General features: G+C 31.3%; 1 protein-coding gene across 1 annotated transcript in view; it reads right to left on the bottom strand.

The window, feature by feature from the left end:
- LOC118193856 (uncharacterized) overlaps positions 1–5625 on the bottom strand; it is a 70459-nt gene extending 64834 nt beyond the window's left edge. The window contains exon 1 of the mRNA XM_085817496.1: positions 5479–5625. The gene's annotated coding sequence lies outside the window, so the exon portion shown is untranslated. The remainder of the gene's footprint in view (positions 1–5478) is intronic.
- Positions 5626–23934: the final 18309 nt, after the last annotated feature.

The following is a 23934-nucleotide window of genomic DNA, read 5'->3' on the forward strand; positions in this document are numbered from 1 at the left end:
AGAATTATAATTTTTTTTTTTCCACAGAATTTACAAAGACATTTCAGGATAACTTATTACTCAATAGATTTTTATTCTAGACAAGTAGTCAACGAGTTTCTCAAGTTGTTTGAATGTAATAAATTAAAAAAAAAATCTGAAATGCTTCAGGTTTTAAATTGCGTCCAAAGGGGTGTTTTATTAAAGTTTTGTGGATTACCAGCAATGTCGCAAAAAATAATTTTAAAATGAGCACATCTTTAGAATTCCGAAACACAATTCGACGCGCTAGAAATAAAATGGTTACACCCCCCCCCCGTAGAGTGTTGCTATTGCTCGCTTTTAAATTCGTTGAGTTTGTTACTGAAAAATTCGTTAAAGTTTTACAAAATATGAAATCGATAATTAAACAAATTCCAAATTTCAAATTTGGAATTTCAGATGCCCATATTTGCAGTAGGTTTACGTCATTCAAAATTGGATGGCTCTAGATATACTGTTGTTTATCACAATGCGAGAAATATACATACATTTATGCAAATTTTTCATTATTTAATTTCTTCAAATATAATGCAGGACTTTGTGGAAACAGTTTGAAAAGTGAACCGACATTTATCCGTCGCAAAATGCCAAAATGAAAGTCGGGACTCAAATCCCTTTGGACTAATAATAAACGAAATTTTAAATGCAGCGAAAATTAAGTTGTTTATGAAAACCAGAAACAATAAGTTTCAGGGATTCATCAATTGCCACTAAATACTTTTTTTTTCCCCAAAGAATACAATTTTCCTTTATTCTGCTTATTTTCTTTAAGGTATGATACGAGAAAATATGAGATTTGTGTTTCAATTTTTTACAAGAATTTCAAATTTTAATAGTAAAGTTTTACGCTACTTAATACTTCTAAGTGTAAATATTAATCCCCTGGCTACAACCACATGAAGTGAAAAGGAAGGTATTAGGTGTAGTAATAAAAATTCCAAGAAAACTAATTATATTACATAAAAAATGATAAAATATACCAACAAATGCGAAAAATGAAATTTTGCGTTCTGAGAAATGAGAGATCCAAGGCTATACTTTTAGTACACAGAAAACGTTTATTTAATTATAACACATGAATTTTCTCTCCATCTCATTTGAGTACTTCTTGTAATTCTTTCTTGTAATTTTCTTCTTGTAATATGAATTCATTTCAAATTTAATTATTCTGTTTATGTGTTCTTTTTATCCTATCTGCTAGTGCTTTGTTTCGAATGCATATTACTTGCTTAACATATTAAAAATGGATACATGAGTTGTTTTCTTAAATACTGATCCCGTATATCCGCTTCCAACAACGAAGTTTCTCAAAATAAAGTAAACTATTTTATGAAGAAGGTTTTTTAACCCTGTTGATAAGAGGATTCTGTGAATATAGAGAGTTAAAAATACGAATTGCATATAATCACTGTTGAGCAAAAAATTCCCGTTCGTAAAATATTCATCAGGCTTTGAAAAATAAATAAAATAGGTTTAACATCATTACATGCAAAATTAGCAAATCTTCTGGACTAATAGCTTTATGAAGCGCGATACAAATTTAATAATGAGATGCATTTCGTTAATCATCAAAGGAAGCAATTTTTATTTTGTTACTGCACTCTAAATATGGTCGAGATATCTCAAAGTTTCCTCGGGAATAGGCCCTGAAAAGTGATATAAATGAGTGAATTCCTTTTTGAATATGTTCTTTTGCTAATAAAGTGAAATATTTTGGGTTTAAACAGTAAGGTCGGCTGAATATTTTATTGGTTGGAATTTTTCTTTACATAGACTATAAATGGTATTATAGAACTTTTTTTTAAATCTATAAAAATTTTCCACTTAAAAGGCTGAAAATGCTTTATGAAATACTCTACCTTATTAAAGAAAAAAAAAAAAAAAAAAGGATAAGAAAAATCTGCCTGAGACAAGTAGTAAATGCAGCTACTCGGGCGGCGGAAGTGACGTCACAGAAAACGGGCTTGGTCACCGCCATCTTGGATTCTCCCCGGAAGTGACACAGCCGTGTTTGAATGACGTCATGTTTGTCAAAGTTTTATTCTTATTTTTACAGCAACGATGTCTTGAACCATGTGTTTGGAATGACATCAACTTTATTTCCTTTTATTACATTTAATGATTTAATACGCGATTAATTTTAATTTTTATGTAAGCAATTAATTTAAAATTATTTAATTTTTTAAATTATTAATCATCCTTTTAATTGGTTTTGTTATTTATTTTAATATAGTATTTTTTAATAAAAATTTATGTAAAAAAATGTTTATTTAAAAAAAACACCTCTAAGATTCGAACCCATAAACTCTCACATGGGAGACACATTGCACACCAAGGCAACAGTTTCTTTAAACCTATTATTTGATCTTGTTCACTCTCTTTGTCCAATTGACCTTGTGCAGCGGAAACGTCCATGAAGTCACTAGGCGAGAGTATTGCGCATGCGCAAATCTGAATTTGATGGCTCTAGGTTCCGTTGTTGTTGCTCTACATACCGTCGTACATACAATCATGCAGATTCTTCATTATTTAATTTCTTTAAATGTAATATCGGGTGATAATACACTGGTTATCATAAATTAAGGAAAAATCACAAAAATCACGATTACTGAAAAAGTTACATGTGGAATTTTATGAAACTTACCCACAATATACAACATATAGTAAGGTATCAAATAACATAAAAAGAAATTACCAGACAATTATGGTGGTATAGAAATTAGCACATGTATAAAATGAACAAATCGAAGGTGTCAGTTTGTTAAAGGAAAAGTACCTTCAATATGGAGTATGGTCGCCTCTAGAAGCAATACAGCTCATGCAGCGATGCGTGATGCTTTCAATTATGCGGTCTATCAGTTCCATAGGAAGCGAGAGCCATTGCTCTTGCAAAGCAGTTGCAAGCGCGGCAAGGGTCTGAGGGGGCGGATTGAGAGCAGCTAGACGTCTCTCTAAAGCATCCCAAACGTGCTCGATAGGACATTTTTGCGATATAAGTCCGGGGATCGAGCTGGCCACTCCATGCGCATAATTGTTTCCTGTTGAAGATAATCATTTACGATGCGAGCCCTGTGTGGTCTTGCGTTATCGTCCTGTAACAGGAAAGCATCACCTATTGCCCCGGCACATGGGCGCACACATAAGCATCAAGGATGTCATCTCTATAAACCCGAGCATTCCCGATTTCCGTTGGAAAGACATGGAGGTCTGTGCGTCCACCCAAAGAGATGCCACCCCAAACACAGACATTGCCTCTTCCGTATGCATCTCTTTAACGGATGTTTGACGGATGACAACGGTTCCAGGTTCTCTCATTATCAAATAACGCCTACTATGGCTTTCTATACTAAACCTAGACTCATCCGTAAACAGAACAGCCCTCCACTGATCAGGCGTCCAGTAGACATGATGTCGTGTCTACTGCAAACAGTCCGTCCTATGGCATGACGTGAGCGGCACGCAAATGGCTGGTCGCCTCGCATACAGACCACCTTTGTGAAGCCTTCTACGCACAATTGACGTTGACACCAACCGTCCGGTGGCTGCAGTAAGGGAGGATCTATGAAGAGTCGGAGTAGCGGTTTTATTCCTGCGTGCACATAATGTCAAATATCGGTCATCGGCGCTCGTCGTAGCAGTTAGCCGTCCTTGGCTTAACCTCCTAGATGCCGAATCTGTGGTTTAAAATCGCCTCCAAAGTCTATGGACCACAGAAGGACTCACATTTAGCCATCTGGCCACTTCTGTTTGACTTTATCCTGCCTCTAGTCTCCCAATGGCTTTCCATCGTAGTTCTGCAGGCAAATGATGCCTGAGGTCATTGTTACGAATTGGCTATCTCACATTTCTGATGTCACTATCACAGTAAAATATATGGGCTTGCTCTCAAACATGGACTTTTATTCTCCTCGCAGATGACGTATTCCGAGTGCAGCGCCACTAATTTGCATATTGCAGTTTTACTCAGCTACTCTTACTTGGCAACATATTCACATTTTACATGGTTTGGCTTATTTTTGAGGGAATTATCGCTATTTTTGTGATTTTTCCTTAATTTATGATAACTAGTGTGTTTGGCGGCAAGAATTTGAAAAGTGATATAATGCTTTCAATGATTGAAAGCAAAATGCCTTTTCGAGGCTAATATGCCTACCTTGTGGGCTAACGCCCTTTTGGACTGAAAAAAATTGATAATCTAATTTTTAAAATGATCAACACCAGCTTTTAGAAAATTATGAACAAAAAAAAAAAAAAATATTACTGAAGAAGAAATATGACAAACAACTACGGATGCTCAGAAATTCAAAATACATACCATCATATATTTCAAATGATCTTTCAAAACAACATTGCCAAAAGCTAAAGGAATTATTCCACCATAAATTAATGCTAAATGGAGACTTTTACACTTATTTGAAGACTTACTTGAGATGTAGCTTTGCATACCTTTTTTGCTCGATCACGTTTGCACGTGTGGCTCGTAACAAAGATTTTCTACATTTCAAAGTGGCAATAACATCTATTTTGTCGGAATATGGAATTTTCATGCTAAAAAACAAAAATATTTTCTTACATTTTTTTTTCATTAAAAAGTGTTTGGGAAAATATTCTGGATTTTTTCAAATATCTGCATGGGGCGCGGTTCAAGTTAAACAGAATGTATGGAGTTTTACAGCACATCTAAAATATGTAAAATGACGTAAAATTTTTTTGCGATTCAATACTACGTTCGTATACTATGTACTTACGCATGTAACTACTTGGTCCTCACCGATCCTTCAACATCAAACATAACTTTCACTAACAGACTTATCTAATAGTTGTTCTTCAATGCTTTTAAATAAACTCAACTTTTTCAACTTTTCATCTTTCAAAATGGTGCTATAGCAACTTCTTATTGCTGGTCTACTGGATACAATAGGATATAACTTTCAAGACCTTCTACAAAGCTCCAACACTGAATTTTTCCCATTGAAGTTGATGCTTTACCAAAGCTCGCGTGTTATCCAGAATATATCCCAAGCCTTCCACAGGATTTGCCTGCGTTTCTCCAAACTGTAAACCTCGCTGATGTAAAACAAAAATGTGGTCTTATTTCTAGGTATTTTCCATTTCCGTTGGGGTGCAATCACTTAGTTCACTACTTGGCCCCTACTGAGATTGTCAGGCGATTTATCACCTAGTCTGTATAACTACCAACACGGAAGAAGCTTTAGACAAACCTTTTTTTATTTAAAACTTTGAACTTAACAAATGTACGATTTGTTTTCACAACAGAAAGGAATAACAGAACGGCCAACTTCGTTGCCAAAGCTCTCTCTAATTTTCAAGAATTCTGTTCTGATATACACGTATCCATTTACATTTTAGTGAGAGCTAACGAAAAGTAGAAGTGATAGTAAAATTTAAATGATACAATAATAGACTAATTAACCTAAATTTTACAATGTTACTAACCTGTTATAGTAGATAGCTTTGACAAGATTTTTACCTATTCTCTATTCTTCCGGTTTTCACTTGTTACATTCTTCATAAATAAATCAAATCCATTCTCTAAACAGATTTATGTCCTCTAAACAGCTAAAGCAACCGCAATCATTTTTCACACTCTGTAAACAAATACAACAACTATCGCAGTGCTCGTATCGTGTCAAATCCGAACTTTCAGTTTTCTGGTTTTACGCGTGACCGAACTGAGGAACTCAAAGCAAGAAAACCGATTATCACCATTTTCCTGGCAGAATCATCTGCGACACGGAAAGAGGCCACTTTTGAAGGGAAAAAAGTCAATCCTCTTAAAGTCTCTCCCTTTTATTATAGCGGTACCGTTTAATTAAGTCTCTGCATATTCTACTTTAACTCTTTTTTTTTTTTTTTTTATTCAATCACGTTACTAAATTAAGCGAACAGAACACAGATACCAGAGAGGGAGGGGAAGAAATTAAACAAAATAAAATATTACAGTAAAATAAAATTAAAATTAAGGACATTTTTATTTCTACGGGAATTTCCCCTCTATTCCTAAATGCATTTAAGTCCAGTTTGCTTAAGATCAGAGTACGTTCTTGATAAGAAAGCGTGAAACTATCTCAAGCGTAAATTTTTTTTATGATACAAAAAAGAGGCAATTACAATTGGGAAATGTCACGGATTGATTTACGAATAATGAAGCAACAATTTTAAAAGAATTTTTTTTTTATACCAGTCATCAAGAGAGGTCATTCAATGAAAAAATTCGGATTCAAGGTTTGGTGAAAAGATATATTTAGATACATTAAAAAAGAAATGTTAGAGCCTAGTTTTAATTTGCTCAATAATTTATCATAAAAATATGGTACATATGCACAACACTTATAATCAAAGATGTAGTCATAAGTATAGAAGTTCGAGGGGGGGAAAAGGCGAATGGCTTTTTGTTAAATTTTTCATTCATAATTATCTGCATAATTCCAATATTGCTCGTGCTAATAAAATGCAAGAAATTAATAGCACTAGTCTCGCATCTTGCAATGTTAGTGATCTCAAATTTCCTGCATTATTCAAAAACAGTTTAGGTTCATTATTATTATGGGTGTTTTTAATTACTTTTACATATATTTCTGCTCATTACATTAATGTGCTTACAGCCTACTCACATCTTCCCATGGACCTTTAATTCGTCTTTAGAAAAAAGTATTTTTTTTTTCAATGGCGGGCACTTGCCTATAACGGCATTGGCCACTACCAAGGCCAGAAGTGGTGACCATTTATCACCTAGTCTGTATAACTACCAACACGGAAGAAGCTTTAGACAAACCTTTTTTTATTTAAAACTTTGAACTTAACAAATGTACGATTTGTTTTCACAACAGAAAGAAATAAGAGAACGGCCAACTTCGTTGCCAAAGCTCTCTCTAATTTTCAAGAATTCTGTGAATCTGTGTTCAAGAATTCTATTAATTTTATTGTGGAGGCACCTAATTCGGCAGCCACCGTTGCTTCCTATGAAGGGACAGATAATTTTGCATCCATGTCTTCTCCAGGATTCAGGCTCCCTTAACCACTATACCGTCTGGGTGGCTTTAGAAAAATGTAGTTCTACAGGACTTAATCCTATGTAAATTACATAAAAACAATACAGACTTTGCTCTAATATGGGTAAACCAAACTATCAGTCGTCAGCTATCTATTTGTTTCAGAGTTTTTCACAATTTTTACCTTCGCGTGATCCTTAAAATAATATTCATATCTCGTGACGATTAACATTTAAATGAGCATAGCCATACTTTCACATGTGATTATTCTAATCACTACATCATTAGATTATTATTATCACCTGTAATAAGGTGTTATTATTTCAATTACTCGAATTTTGTGTTCGAGCAAAATAGAAACTGCTGTCACTTCATTAGAGGAAAATATTTGCTTTGAGCCTCATACATAAGTGATCAAGTGAAAATAATTGAACAGTACGTTTTGAATAATAACGCCTTTTCTTTGCTAAACGAGTGCAAAATTTTTCGTGTAGCATTGATAGATTATGTAGTGTTGTAATAATATTATCACAGGTAGTTCCTTCTTTTGCCCTAGCATTTGTCATCGCTAGCATTCATTTGTCATGAATATGCTTTGGCAAATAATGTCATTCAAGAATATTGCATCAACCCACAGCAGTGGGAAAAATTACACATTAGTATCTCAGTTATATGCGAATGGCGTAAAATAACAACAGCAAAAGCAATTTTTTATTTACCGCTCTGCAGGTTCGAAAAGTAGTATTTACATTCCGCTCACTATAAAATTAAACATTGTTGCCAATCTGCGATGGCTAAATGCTAAGTGAAAATACATGTGGCTCATTATCGGCCAACGCTCTGTCACTTTTAATTAAATAATGCAGAAAAATATAATAAATTTTTAATATTAAAATCTCTGTTTCCTAAAAATAAATAAGTAATGCTTAAATAAAGTATGAATTCTATACAAAGAAACAGCGATTCCTTTATTAATGCTAACCTTATTAAGTCCAGTTTTTAGTCCAAAGGGGCTTTATCCCTGAAGGACTATTGTTTTCGTTTTGCGATTTTGCGTTGAATCGCTATAAATGTTCGTTTTACTTTTCAAACTGTTGCCACCGAATGTTAGAGTCCTGCAAGTAGCATGAAAATGGGCGTTCTGCATCAGGTGGATCAGTGGATCAGGGGGCGTGGTCAATGACATCACAGAGGGCGGGGCCAAAGGCAACGTCATCACACTAGGAGGCGTGTTCACGAGTGGAGTTGAGGTGTTGGTAGATTGCTGATTGAGTTGTAGACCTCCTGCTTTTCATTTAAAGTTAGTTTTTTTTAATTTGGCAACGGAGTCATGGCATCCTCTAGGGATGAAAAATGAAAATAATCTATTTAGGAATTGCTCATGGCGTCCTCTATGGACGAAAAAAGAAAATAATTTATTTTAGAAATTTCTATTTTTAAAAAAAAAATACTCTATTATTCAAAATATAGAATTGAACTCTGAAACAAAATATCTCACCAGCTGAGTAGTTTGAATATTTTAACCACTAAGCTGACGGGATACATTCAGATTTAGGTAAAAAAGCCTATATAAGAAAATGGAATTTGAATCGACTCATCAATTTATTCTGATACTTTTATCCTTTCTAGTTTTTCATGAAACTTTAACTTATTTCTCAGGTTTTCTGTTTCATAATAACATATTCATCTACTGTCATATTTTTTTAATACTTAACGTTTCTAATTTATTTGTAATATTTTATTTAATTTCCACATACTATTTTTTTCATACCTTTCATAAATTTCAGAATACCTGATTTTTAACTTATACGTTATATTTCACAAACGTCCCCGCACGTGCTGTTTATTTGTTACATTACTTAATTTTAGATGCAATTTCACACTTTTTTAACGTTATAATGTTCAATATATTCTGAATTTTAACTTCATTTACTTTTTTTAAACCATTCTAGTATTCTATACACACTTTAACTTAGTGGTATGAAATTGTATTTAAAAAGAAACGTTTATTTTTCATGATCTTAGTTCTTTTACTAAATTTTCTACAGAATTTCTAATTTCTTTCACGTGTTTAACAATATCTTCCTTACATTACCGAATATTTAAAAAAAAAAAAAAAACTTAAGTCTATAACTGTTAATTGCTTTTCTTACGTTCATGATTTCCCTTCTGTGTTTATATTTCTTAATTCTAGCTTAACTTATTTATTATAATGTTTTTATTTCTGTCTCATCACTCGTAATTCCAACATTTTATCCCTTTTTATTCATTTTAACGATATGGATTGTTTTCATTTACTCCATAATCAAATATTTCCTTACAATTTTTATAATACTTGTTTTATTCCTCGATCATAATAGATCATCTACAGGTTTTACTCAGAAATTTCCATTCACAACTTTACAGTTTAATACCATTTATATCTAAATGTATTTCTTTCTCATATAGTTTTATGGTCTTCAAAGTTTCTAACATCATATTTAGTTTTAAATCCCGATTACCTTTAAGTGTGTTGATAATTTTCATTTCTAATTTTACAACCACGTTCAGTGTTTCATCCACACATACCAAAATATTTCTTACATTTTCTGATATTTAGTCTATGTCATATTTCAGTACTTCAAATGAATTTACACTGCTCACACTATTATTTTTTCATGTTTTAGAGACACTAACTATATTAATTTTACTATTTTTCCTGCACTAATTGCATCTATGTCAGCACTCATGATAAACTAGCAATTGTTTAGCATCACATGCATAAAGAAATTCTTAAAACCAACTTTTTCAATATCGTACTCAAATTACTGTTTTCCAGATAGGAATTACCAGTATTCTTTGGTTTTACTCTGTTACATCTTTTTAAATTTTAACATCTTACTTTTAATTCTAACATACATCTTTTAAACAGTTTTTTCTTTTAATGATAGCCTTACCTTATTTGTTCAAATTAATTCTTTCATTCACCTTCTTTACTACCTTTCAGTACCTTCATAATTCACTATGCAAACGCAATGTCTTTCACTGACATTCTGTTTAATAATACCACAAGTTTCCTTAATTGACAAAAAGCGAATTATTTCTCATTTCAAAATAGAACTACTATATTTTTGCACAAACATTACCTTTATCCATTCAAGCCACCCCTTAACCTGTAACTGATGTAGCGATAGGAAAGGAGATTCTTATCATATGCTCTTTCGACATTTGAGGTTTCTAGAACTTCTTTGACAAGTATATCAATACCATCAGAAAATATACTTAACACTTTTACCCACTTTAAAGGCAACATACTGTTATAAGAATGGTTTTAGTTAAATTTATAACACAAATAAACGCATTTTGTGCTAAATAGGCATAAACATTTAGATTCAGAGTATTTCTTTTTAATCCGATGTAAGACTTGAATTTCATTCATGATACGGATTGTCTCTTGATTTTCTTTTTGTTTACCTTACACTAATAGAAAATTTTTATTTTACAAGTTCAGCTTTTAATGAAATAGAAATAAAAACTACGATACACCTGCTGATTTTAAGAAAAGGAACTTTGATATATTTCTGGAAATGTAAATGCTTTTAGAGTTTTCTTTCAATAACGTTGATTTTCATTACTTTACTAACTTCAATAATTCTCTTATTAGCTAATATGAATGAAAGAAGATTGTCAAAAATGTGACACAGTATAATTCTTACGAACATATGTACCTTTACCAGCATACAGATATTACTGATTGAAATGAAGAAAGATACAGATATTTTACTCCAATCTACATTAAATTTAAAAAAAAAATATTGAAACTTTCATACATTCCAAAGAATAAACGAAAACTCAATAGATATTGTCATGTTTGTATATATGAGATAAAAGTTTTATGAATGGTATTTAAAGTAATGCTTAGAACTTCATAAAAGCGAACATTCACTATGTTAATACACATATCATCAGTTATTTACATTAATCAATGTAATATTAATCATTACATGTACTATATGCATATATATTTAAAGTTTAATTGTCTTACAATTGAATAATTAACTATTGAGAGAAAGAGGTTCATATCTTACACTATTTAATTCACATGGAACAAATTTTTCCATCAACCACATTGAACCAAGTTTATTAAATTCGCCAAAGCTCTTTTATTTCTGCATTTTCACACTCACGACACATTTTAAATCTAACTATTGATTACCATTTCAAACACCGATATCATAACTCAGTGTAAAACTACATCATAACTCATTTTTTCCCTACTAACTACAATTTTATATATTCAAGAAGTACATCTAAGACATGATCATTTTCTATGTTCTAGCAAATCGATTCAATTGCGAACATACTATTAAGACTTGCGATTTTAGAAGACTTGCATGTATTAACGATGTCAACGTTTCTTCGTTTTTGTAAGATTCGTATCAAACCATGTCGCATTCGAATGTGGTGTAAGAGATCACTTTTTCTTTTAAACACTTGTAAACAATGGATGCAATTTATAAGAAGAGAAGTATCATGCTGTTTCAAAACATCATCATCAGCATATTTCTGTTTCTTTTGACACCAGCAAAATTTAAAAAAAAAAAAAAAAAAGGTTCGTGAGGTTTTCTTCAAATTCTGTTTTACTTGAAAAAAATGTCCGAACATTCAATACGATATAAAGATTCATATTGTTTTAAATTCTTATGCTCACTAAATATTTTTTATCACGATTTACTCTTAAAAGTAACTTTATAAGTTTTCATATCCTTTTTACATGAAAAGAACTTGTGATTATTCACTACAAAATTCTAAGACGAGAAGCTTCGCGACTTTTCAAACTACAAATTAAAATTTCTTAGGACATACACTACATCTGATGTTTCTTTCATGAGATTTCAAATATCTCTTCAGATTACTCGTATTCAAGAAACCTTACAAATATATCACATAAGTTCAGCGAATAATCGCTTCATAAACTCTTAAATTTTCAACACGAGTGAATCACTTGAAGCATATACTGCACTGTAAACATACAATACTTAAAAAAATTGTTATAAAAAATAAAAATACATTCATTTCACCAAGAAGCTTTTCTATTTAAATACATTTATTTATTTCCAAAGAACAAGTTTCTGTATTATACATAAAATAAACTTAGAATTTTCTTTCATTAGTTAATATCAAATTAACAACAATATCCATTTACTGATATTTGATATACATGTTTGCTTTAAAATTAAAACTAAAATTTCAATATATTTCTATTAAAAAAAACATAATAAAAAAAATACTCATAACATCAACCAAAGACAGAAATTTAAATAGAATAGCTGTACTTATATTAGTGCATTTTTATAATCTTCATAACATTTCGATTCAAAAAACCTATTACAAAATAAATGAAACATTTTTTTCTGCCTTAAAGAATCTCTTATATTTTTAAAATTAATACATAAAAATATATCTTCACCAATATATTTAATTCTGTCTCAACACTTATTATAATGCAATCATGTCTTGTTTGTGAAGGATGATTTACAATGCAACCTTCGCATTTATATAGCTTTTTTATCACTGAATTTAATTCAGTTTTGATAGAGTTTATGAGTTCTTTAAAAAGTTCATCATCATCACTTACCATATCTGAACAATTGTTTTTACATTTGATTTGCAACGGTAAAATAATTTCAAAAATACTTTTATATAAAGTATTAGATACATCAGGAATAATTTCTTTCAATTTTTTTAAAATATCACAGTTTACTTTTAGGTATGTAGGTTTTAGTTTAAAAGAATTTTCATCTTGTTTAAAAACTTGTTGAAAAATACACTCACCTTCTTTGTTGAAAACTACCAACTCATTATTGCAAATGATGCTGGCACTCATATAGACAAGATTAAATTCATATATTTTTGAGGAAAATTCTTGCCATGTTGCAGGAGTTATAACAACACCGCGTGTAGTAGGGTATAATATTTTATTTTGTTCCACACATTCACGTAGATGAATGTTCATTCTGTTTTCAAACTGATTTATGGACACAAAATATCCCCAACCAAGAGTCCACTGTGCAATCAACTTCGAACTTTCTTTTTTCTGTTCTCGATTATTCGGCATGAAGATATTTTCAGGAACAGATTTCATATAGTGGGCAAACCAGTCATCCTCTGGAAGTTCATCCTCATTATCTTCCAAGCGTCGTTTTTTAATTTTCGAAATTTTTATGTTTCGGAATGTGATACTAATTCTAGGATCTTTAACGTCAGGTTGAGAGGGTATTCCGTGCATCCAAAATTGATTCGTTGGGTGTCTCATTACAAGGAGAGTTCCATGAGTTAAGTCCACGCTTCGAGATGTGAAATTTCGCCTGGTAAATACCATTTGACGTTTTGCACCTAAACTGATGATAGGTATATCACTTTCAGGTTCGAGACAAGTTTCATTGTCTTTATGCGTTGAAATTTTCGCCACTCCGTCAGGATAATAGTTCAATAAAGCAAAATTATATTTTTTTACAGTTATCGTTTCAACATAATCTTTTACATTTAGAAGAGTTTGAGTCCATGGTTCTGCACAAATGCTCGTTCCAGAGAATTCGTAACTAAGTCCTTCATCATCAAAACCGAGTACTTTTCTTCGTGGAACATACTGAGTCCCATTAATTTCAAAACTAATATTTTTAAAATCATAATTTGATAGTTCATCTAGCAAAATATCAGCTTCATTTCGTGAATAAAATTCTTCGTATAATTCCACATTTAACTCTGTATCACATATATTCCTCATATTCGCTTTTGAATCTAACGACAATTCTGAATGATATAGAAATACGTAGCATTCTTAAATAGCAAAAATTATCTAAAACATACATTAACGAAACGATTTCATCAACACTTATCGTAATACATTCTTGTCATGTCTTGTTTGTGAAGCCAGTCTTTACGGCGTCATATGTGTAAAAATAATCATGATAGGATAGTAGGAAAGAGTTATAGTGTCCTAATGTTGTTATTCTGAACCTCGATATTACATATATGCATAAGGAGAATCTTAAAAGCATCATCCACTTAACATGATAGAGTAATGGAAAATTTCTAAAACTCTGATAATCATACGCGAAAGAATGTATTATCTTAAGGTTGTTGTTGCTATTCCAAATTTGACAGTACATACAGAAGTGAAGGAAGATCCTTGATAAGCGCTGTAGACTTCACGTTATCATGATAACGTGCAGCACTCATTCCAAATTTGACAGTACATACAGAAGTGAAGGAAGATCCTTGATAAGCGCTGTAGACTTCACGTTATCATGATAACGTGCAGCACTCATCAAGGGTCTTCCTTCACTTCTGTATGTATTGTCAAACTTGGAATAGCAACAACAACTTTAAGATAATACATTCTTTCGCGTATGATTATCAGAGTTTTAGAAATTTTCCATTACTCTATCATGTTAAGTGGATGATGCTTTTAAGATTCTCCTTATGCATATATGTAATATCGAGGTTCAGAATAACAACATTAGGACACTATAACTCTTTCCTACTATCCTATCATGATTATTTTTACACATATGACGCCGTAAAGACTGGCTTCACAAACAAGACATGACAAGAATGTATTACGATAAGTGTTGATGAAATCGTTTCGTTAATGTATGTTTTAGATAATTTTTGCTATTTAAGAATGCTACGTATTTCTATATCATTCAGAATTGTCGTTAGATTCAAAAGCGAATATGAGGAATATATGTGATACAGAGTTAAATGTGGAATTATACGAAGAATTTTATTCACGAAATGAAGCTGATATTTTGCTAGATGAACTATCAAATTATGATTTTAAAAATATTAGTTTTGAAATTAATGGGACTCAGTATGTTCCACGAAGAAAAGTACTCGGTTTTGATGATGAAGGACTTAGTTACGAATTCTCTGGAACGAGCATTTGTGCAGAACCATGGACTCAAACTCTTCTAAATGTAAAAGATTATGTTGAAACGATAACTGTAAAAAAATATAATTTTGCTTTATTGAACTATTATCCTGACGGAGTGGCGAAAATTTCAACGCATAAAGACAATGAAACTTGTCTCGAACCTGAAAGTGATATACCTATCATCAGTTTAGGTGCAAAACGTCAAATGGTATTTACCAGGCGAAATTTCACATCTCGAAGCGTGGACTTAACTCATGGAACTCTCCTTGTAATGAGACACCCAACGAATCAATTTTGGATGCACGGAATACCCTCTCAACCTGACGTTAAAGATCCTAGAATTAGTATCACATTCCGAAACATAAAAATTTCGAAAATTAAAAAACGACGCTTGGAAGATAATGAGGATGAACTTCCAGAGGATGACTGGTTTGCCCACTATATGAAATCTGTTCCTGAAAATATCTTCATGCCGAATAATCGAGAACAGAAAAAAGAAAGTTCGAAGTTGATTGCACAGTGGACTCTTGGTTGGGGATATTTTGTGTCCATAAATCAGTTTGAAAACAGAATGAACATTCATCTACGTGAATGTGTGGAACAAAATAAAATATTATACCCTACTACACGCGGTGTTGTTATAACTCCTGCAACATGGCAAGAATTTTCCTCAAAAATATATGAATTTAATCTTGTCTATATGAGTGCCAGCATCATTTGCAATAATGAGTTGGTAGTTTTCAACAAAGAAGGTGAGTGTATTTTTCAACAAGTTTTTAAACAAGATGAAAATTCTTTTAAACTAAAACCTACATACCTAAAAGTAAACTGTGATATTTTAAAAAAATTGAAAGAAATTATTCCTGATGTATCTAATACTTTATATAAAAGTATTTTTGAAATTATTTTACCGTTGCAAATCAAATGTAAAAACAATTGTTCAGATATGGTAAGTGATGATGATGAACTTTTTAAAGAACTCATAAACTCTATCAAAACTGAATTAAATTCAGTGATAAAAAAGCTATATAAATGCGAAGGTTGCATTGTAAATCATCCTTCACAAACAAGACATGATTGCATTATAATAAGTGTTGAGACAGAATTAAATATATTGGTGAAGATATATTTTTATGTATTAATTTTAAAAATATAAGAGATTCTTTAAGGCAGAAAAAAATGTTTCATTTATTTTGTAATAGGTTTTTTGAATCGAAATGTTATGAAGATTATAAAAATGCACTAATATAAGTACAGCTATTCTATTTAAATTTCTGTCTTTGGTTGATGTTATGAGTATTTTTTTTATTATGTTTTTTTTAATAGAAATATATTGAAATTTTAGTTTTAATTTTAAAGCAAACATGTATATCAAATATCAGTAAATGGATATTGTTGTTAATTTGATATTAACTAATGAAAGAAAATTCTAAGTTTATTTTATGTATAATACAGAAACTTGTTCTTTGGAAATAAATAAATGTATTTAAATAGAAAAGCTTCTTGGTGAAATGAATGTATTTTTATTTTTTATAACAATTTTTTTAAGTATTGTATGTTTACAGTGCAGTATATGCTTCAAGTGATTCACTCGTGTTGAAAATTTAAGAGTTTATGAAGCGATTATTCGCTGAACTTATGTGATATATTTGTAAGGTTTCTTGAATACGAGTAATCTGAAGAGATATTTGAAATCTCATGAAAGAAACATCAGATGTAGTGTATGTCCTAAGAAATTTTAATTTGTAGTTTGAAAAGTCGCGAAGCTTCTCGTCTTAGAATTTTGTAGTGAATAATCACAAGTTCTTTTCATGTAAAAAGGATATGAAAACTTATAAAGTTACTTTTAAGAGTAAATCGTGATAAAAAATATTTAGTGAGCATAAGAATTTAAAACAATATGAATCTTTATATCGTATTGAATGTTCGGACATTTTTTTCAAGTAAAACAGAATTTGAAGAAAACCTCACGAACCTTTTTTTTTTTTTTTTTTAAATTTTGCTGGTGTCAAAAGAAACAGAAATATGCTGATGATGATGTTTTGAAACAGCATGATACTTCTCTTCTTATAAATTGCATCCATTGTTTACAAGTGTTTAAAAGAAAAAGTGATCTCTTACACCACATTCGAATGCGACATGGTTTGATACGAATCTTACAAAAACGAAGAAACGTTGACATCGTTAATACATGCAAGTCTTCTAAAATCGCAAGTCTTAATAGTATGTTCGCAATTGAATCGATTTGCTAGAACATAGAAAATGATCATGTCTTAGATGTACTTCTTGAATATATAAAATTGTAGTTAGTAGGGAAAAAATGAGTTATGATGTAGTTTTACACTGAGTTATGATATCGGTGTTTGAAATGGTAATCAATAGTTAGATTTAAAATGTGTCGTGAGTGTGAAAATGCAGAAATAAAAGAGCTTTGGCGAATTTAATAAACTTGGTTCAATGTGGTTGATGGAAAAATTTGTTCCATGTGAATTAAATAGTGTAAGATATGAACCTCTTTCTCTCAATAGTTAATTATTCAATTGTAAGACAATTAAACTTTAAATATATATGCATATAGTACATGTAATGATTAATATTACATTGATTAATGTAAATAACTGATGATATGTGTATTAACATAGTGAATGTTCGCTTTTATGAAGTTCTAAGCATTACTTTAAATACCATTCATAAAACTTTTATCTCATATATACAAACATGACAATATCTATTGAGTTTTCGTTTATTCTTTGGAATGTATGAAAGTTTCAATATTTTTTTTTTAAATTTAATGTAGATTGGAGTAAAATATCTGTATCTTTCTTCATTTCAATCAGTAATATCTGTATGCTGGTAAAGGTACATATGTTCGTAAGAATTATACTGTGTCACATTTTTGACAATCTTCTTTCATTCATATTAGCTAATAAGAGAATTATTGAAGTTAGTAAAGTAATGAAAATCAACGTTATTGAAAGAAAACTCTAAAAGCATTTACATTTCCAGAAATATATCAAAGTTCCTTTTCTTAAAATCAGCAGGTGTATCGTAGTTTTTATTTCTATTTCATTAAAAGCTGAACTTGTAAAATAAAAATTTTCTATTAGTGTAAGGTAAACAAAAAGAAAATCAAGAGACAATCCGTATCATGAATGAAATTCAAGTCTTACATCGGATTAAAAAGAAATACTCTGAATCTAAATGTTTATGCCTATTTAGCACAAAATGCGTTTATTTGTGTTATAAATTTAACTAAAACCATTCTTATAACAGTATGTTGCCTTTAAAGTGGGTAAAAGTGTTAAGTATATTTTCTGATGGTATTGATATACTTGTCAAAGAAGTTCTAGAAACCTCAAATGTCGAAAGAGCATATGATAAGAATCTCCTTTCCTATCGCTACATCAGTTACAGGTTAAGGGGTGGCTTGAATGGATAAAGGTAATGTTTGTGCAAAAATATAGTAGTTCTATTTTGAAATGAGAAATAATTCGCTTTTTGTCAATTAAGGAAACTTGTGGTATTATTAAACAGAATGTCAGTGAAAGACATTGCGTTTGCATAGTGAATTATGAAGGTACTGAAAGGTAGTAAAGAAGGTGAATGAAAGAATTAATTTGAACAAATAAGGTAAGGCTATCATTAAAAGAAAAAACTGTTTAAAAGATGTATGTTAGAATTAAAAGTAAGATGTTAAAATTTAAAAAGATGTAACAGAGTAAAACCAAAGAATACTGGTAATTCCTATCTGGAAAACAGTAATCTGAGTACGATATTGAAAAAGTTGGTTTTAAGAATTTCTTTATGCATGTGATGCAAAACAATTGCTAGTTTATCATGAGTGCTGACATAGATGCAATTAGTGCAGGAAAAATAGTAAAATTAATATAGTTAGTGTCTCTAAAACATGAAAAAATAATAGTGTGAGCAGTGTAAATTCATTTGAAGTACTGAAATATGACATAGACTAAATATCAGAAAATGTAAGAAATATTTTGGTATGTGTGGATGAAACACTGAACGTGGTTGTAAAATTAGAAATGAAAATTATCAACACACTTAAAGGTAATCGGGATTTAAAACTAAATATGATGTTAGAAACTTTGAAGACCATAAAACTATATGAGAAAGAAATACATTTAGATATAAATGGTATTAAACTGTAAAGTTGTGAATGGAAATTTCTGAGTAAAACCTGTAGATGATCTATTATGATCGAGGAATAAAACAAGTATTATAAAAATTGTAAGGAAATATTTGATTATGGAGTAAATGAAAACAATCCATATCGTTAAAATGAATAAAAAGGGATAAAATGTTGGAATTACGAGTGATGAGACAGAAATAAAAACATTATAATAAATAAGTTAAGCTAGAATTAAGAAATATAAACACAGAAGGGAAATCATGAACGTAAGAAAAGCAATTAACAGTTATAGACTTATAGACTTAAAATCTATAATAAAACAAATTCCAAATTTGGGATTTCAGATGGCCATATTCGCAGTAGGATTTCGTCATTCAAAATTCGATGGCTCTATGTACCATTGTTTTATCACAATGCGAGAAATAGACAATCATTTATGCAGATTTTTCATTATTTAATTTCTTCAAATATAATGCAGGACTCTAACATTTTGTGGCAACAGTTTGAAAAGTGAACCGACGTTTATGAGTCCGACGCAAAATCGCAAAACGAAAACAATAGTCCTTCAGGGACAAAGCCCCTTTGGACTAAAAAAAATGGGACAGTCCTATATCTCCCGATCTACTGGGCCGATTGACAAAATTCAAATTGCGTTCTTCATGTCTCGAAAGCGCGACTTAGGATATATATTAGATTTATATATAGCACTATTCTAACATAGGTATTTTGACACAAAATCGGACTTTTTCTGAAATAACATACCAATGTTTTTACATATTTCGATTCTACGACTCAAATTACGCCTAAATATGAAATTTTGTAAAATTTGGAGCGAAATTTACGTAGAAATTCACAAATTTATATTGGCACTTTTTTGTCAGTTTGCGCCAAGAATACTTTACTTGGCGAACTTCTTAATATATGGCAAATTAGTTTCCTTTCCCGTGAGAGGAAAAAAAGTCACCATCGTTCCTTTTTTCCAAATAATATTCTTTATATTATACTTTTATTTATAACTTATTATTTTAAGTAATTTTTTCTTTTTCGAATTTCATTTTAATTGTTTAAGTTGCATGCTTTTTTTTTTTTTTTTTTTTCGAATACCTGTTTTAAAAATTTCTATTTACCTATTCGAACTGCGTAAATAAAGGTGCAGCGTTTATTTTATTTTTTCAAATAGTTTTCTTTATATATATATTTTCTTCATAGTTATTATTTTAGGTCATTTTTAAATTTTTATACTTTTATTTTAATTGTTTGTGTAGCATTGTCTCTTCAGATAATTGTTTTAAAATTTTCTATTCATTCCTTCGAACTGAGCATTTTAAATATATTTATTAGTATCAATTTTCCAGAATTTGATTTTATTTATTTGAACTGCGTTTCTTTCGGAAGAATACTTTGTAACCCAGACTACGATGCGTTTGAAAACTGCATACTATATTAAAAGAGAAAATACAGTAAAGCACAGTTTTACACGCCTTTCAATGTTCCGTTCAGAAAAAATATATATAAATAAGAGAGATGTATAACCGATATTTTAACTTAGGATGACTTGCATACACTGCTTTAAACAGTTTTATCATTGTGCCCATTGCTTTACACAATTTTATCCTACATTTGGTTTCTTAAAATGTTATTCATATTTTAGTCAAATATTTTATTTTTGAAATCGCAAGAATCAAATATCATAAGATTCAAAAGTTTTAAATTAAAAAAAATACGAATACTAAATTTTACGAAAAAATTTATTTTTCTTCTCTTTTTCTTTAAGCATTCTGAAAGTATATTGAAAAGTATCCAACTTTTCGAAACATTTTGGTATTTCTGACAATCATTTTAAATAAAGTTATCGCCTTCCATTTCATAAAGGCCCACAAACGGCCGAGCGGTAAAGTTGCTAAACACTGGTAGTTCACTCCGGGGTTCGAACCCCGGTAAACGGGCTGGTTGCATGGGCGTTTTCGTGAATTTTCTCATGTGTACCGCGTATGACAGCTGGTTTCCCTTAGAAAGTTCTTCACGAGGTATTTCGTCAGAGCCTTTATCAGTCTTTAGAGGCTAAACATTTTGAAAGTATGAGATGAAAGGAAAGACTGGAAAGACTGGTTTCATCAAAAGGTTTTGGCTTATTTTATTATGACAAAGCACACTACGGCTGTCTGCCTAAGTGGAGGGATGCCTTCGTGGAGGACTTTCTAAGGGGAACTGGCTCGCATACACGTTACACATGGGGAAAACTACGAAAGCGCCCATGCAGCCAGCCCGTTCGCGGGTTTCCAACCTCGGACCGAACTACCAGTGTTCAGCGACTTTACCGCTCAGCCGCTGTTTCATCAGGAAGGGAAAAAAACATCTTTAGGTGACATCCACATACATCACTGGATAAACTCCTGAATCTTCAAATAATTCGACTGAGAAAATCATGGGATTCACCATTTATGATACGATATGATGTTCTATAACGTAATTTACACAACCGTATAGTTTAAAACCAGTCGCTCTTCACTTTAATCTGCAATGATATCGATTTGTCTTTTCTGTTAACACAAGCTCAATTGATGGTATTTGCTGGTGTACACGTTCAAGTGTTTTCTCTTTGAACACCTAAATTCTTTGAAGTATCCTGAAAGTATATTCGAAAGCGTCCAACTTTTTGAACATCTTGGCATGTCTGACAGCCAAATTTCCCTGCAAATTTTTGCTTACTTTTCTCCCTAATTTTCTTCTTTCCTTCTACAGTTATTTTCAGTGCTCACACAAGAAAATTAAGATTTTTCGACTGCTAGACTTCAGTACATTTTGCATTCTTGTCAATTTTTTAAAATATCAATTATATTAATTGCGTTTCAGCTAAAGACAGCTTTTCATTTTCTAGTCATTTTAGCTATAAATAAAGTTTAAAGCGAAGTCCAAAGGATAAATATTTTAATTAAAAGATTTTTGCTAAATGACAAAGAAATAAAACAGTCCAGCAGGGTTTATTCTGTACCACCGAGTGACCCGATTCTTATATCGGCTGAAACAATCTAAATCATACTAAAGATCATGTTTTTTTATACAGTCTATAACGCGAGAGAAAAATTAGCTTCTTAAAACATTCTTTCTAAGAGGATTAATATAAAAGATTATATTTATATATATTTTTTTAAAGCTGGGACTTGAACCAAACTGTCAAACTTTTAAAGTTTAATTTACATGGTGGTTATAATTTAAGTTTCAATTTGAAATGGTCATAAAAGGAAAACTACCGGACCAAATGTTATCAAACTTGGGAATCGTGTAAAGGAGGTTATGGGAATTTATTTTCGGCGGAAAAAAAAAGAGTTCAAAAACTCATCATCAGGGGGAAAATAGCGCTGTATACAATATTGTTAAATGAAATAAGACACGAAAACATCTGTTTAAAATGTGTTTAATATTTTCCGAAACGTGTTACAAAGCATGTTCAATGTAGCGTCCAGCATTTTCCGAAAGCAAGTTAAATCATGTTACTGCATTCTCAACAGCAGCTCTTAGCATATCAGGTTTGGTTTTGGTTTGATTTATTAGATTACGGCAAAGCACTCGAGGGCTATCTGCCTTAAGGGAGGAATGCCTTCGTGGAGAACTTTTTAAGGGAAACTGGCTCGTATACACGTTACACATAGCATATCAGGAGAAATGTTATCAGTGTATCACATTTTTCATTTCTGCCAAATTGTTTAGATTATCACCATAAACAGTGCTTTTGAGATAACCTCATAGACAAAAGTCACAGAGGTTGAGGTCTAGTGGAAAGAGGGGAAGTATTGGCCTATAAGACGTTCATTCGTGAAATGTTGCCTAAGTAACTATGCGACACTCTTGAGGTGGAGCCCAGCCCTGCATAAAAATCGTAGTATCTAAAATGCCACGTTACTGCAGTTCATGTATCACGAAACATTTTAATATTGACTCTAAGTGAGCTGCAATCGCAGTGGTCCAGCTGTCGATTGCTCTTCAGAAAAAAATGGTTCTGTTATAAAACTAGCTGTCATTCAACAGTAAACGGTGTGAAATGATTGTTATGCAATCGAATGCAGTAGGAGAATGCAATGGAACTAGATAGATAACATGAGAGATTTCTTTGGCCCAAATCGATTAAAAGCGTTTTGAATCAGTATCTTCATGTTTTAGTGCCGAATTCAGGCTTAAAAAATTACAAATTAGCGATCTGTAAGAAAACGATTTCCAGATTGTATGCACTTGTGAGAGTGATTTGCGATCTCACATTTTCTAATCGCTAATTCGTGGTTTTCACGGACGAAATTCTCACTTACAGGGATGGCGCACTCGACGTTTATCGAATTTAACGTCTTTAAATGGTAATTTGCCTACTTCAAAGTTTCTTAAGGGTATACAACATATTAAACCCGTTTAACAAAAGGTTAAGTTAGATTCCGACCCATATTTCGTTTAACAATATTGCATACAGCGCCATTTCCCCCCCTGGTGGTGAGGTTTCGAACTTCCCTTTTTTCGCGGAAAATAAATTTCCATGACCTCCTTTACACGATTTCCAAGTTTGATAACATTTGATTCAGTAGTTTTCCTTTTATGACCGTTTCAATGTGGAACTTTAATTATAACCACTCTGTATATTGTTAAATTTTAATTTGAAGCAATGCGTTATATGTATACCATGCGTAAAATTTTCGCTTTTATGGAAAAATAAAAAATCGAAGCAAATATACTTAGTATAATGGACCAAAACTGAAAACATTTCCTCTCCCTCCGAAAATAAAATATTGAAATTTCGAACTTGAATTTATTGGGTTATAGAAATATTTAATTTGACTTATCTTCTAAGTCCT

This window comes from Stegodyphus dumicola, chromosome 5 (assembly GCF_044657685.1).
Source record: "Stegodyphus dumicola isolate Sdum_Otavi_A_Nest chromosome 5, ASM4465768v1".
NCBI lineage: Eukaryota > Metazoa > Arthropoda > Arachnida > Araneae > Eresidae > Stegodyphus > Stegodyphus dumicola.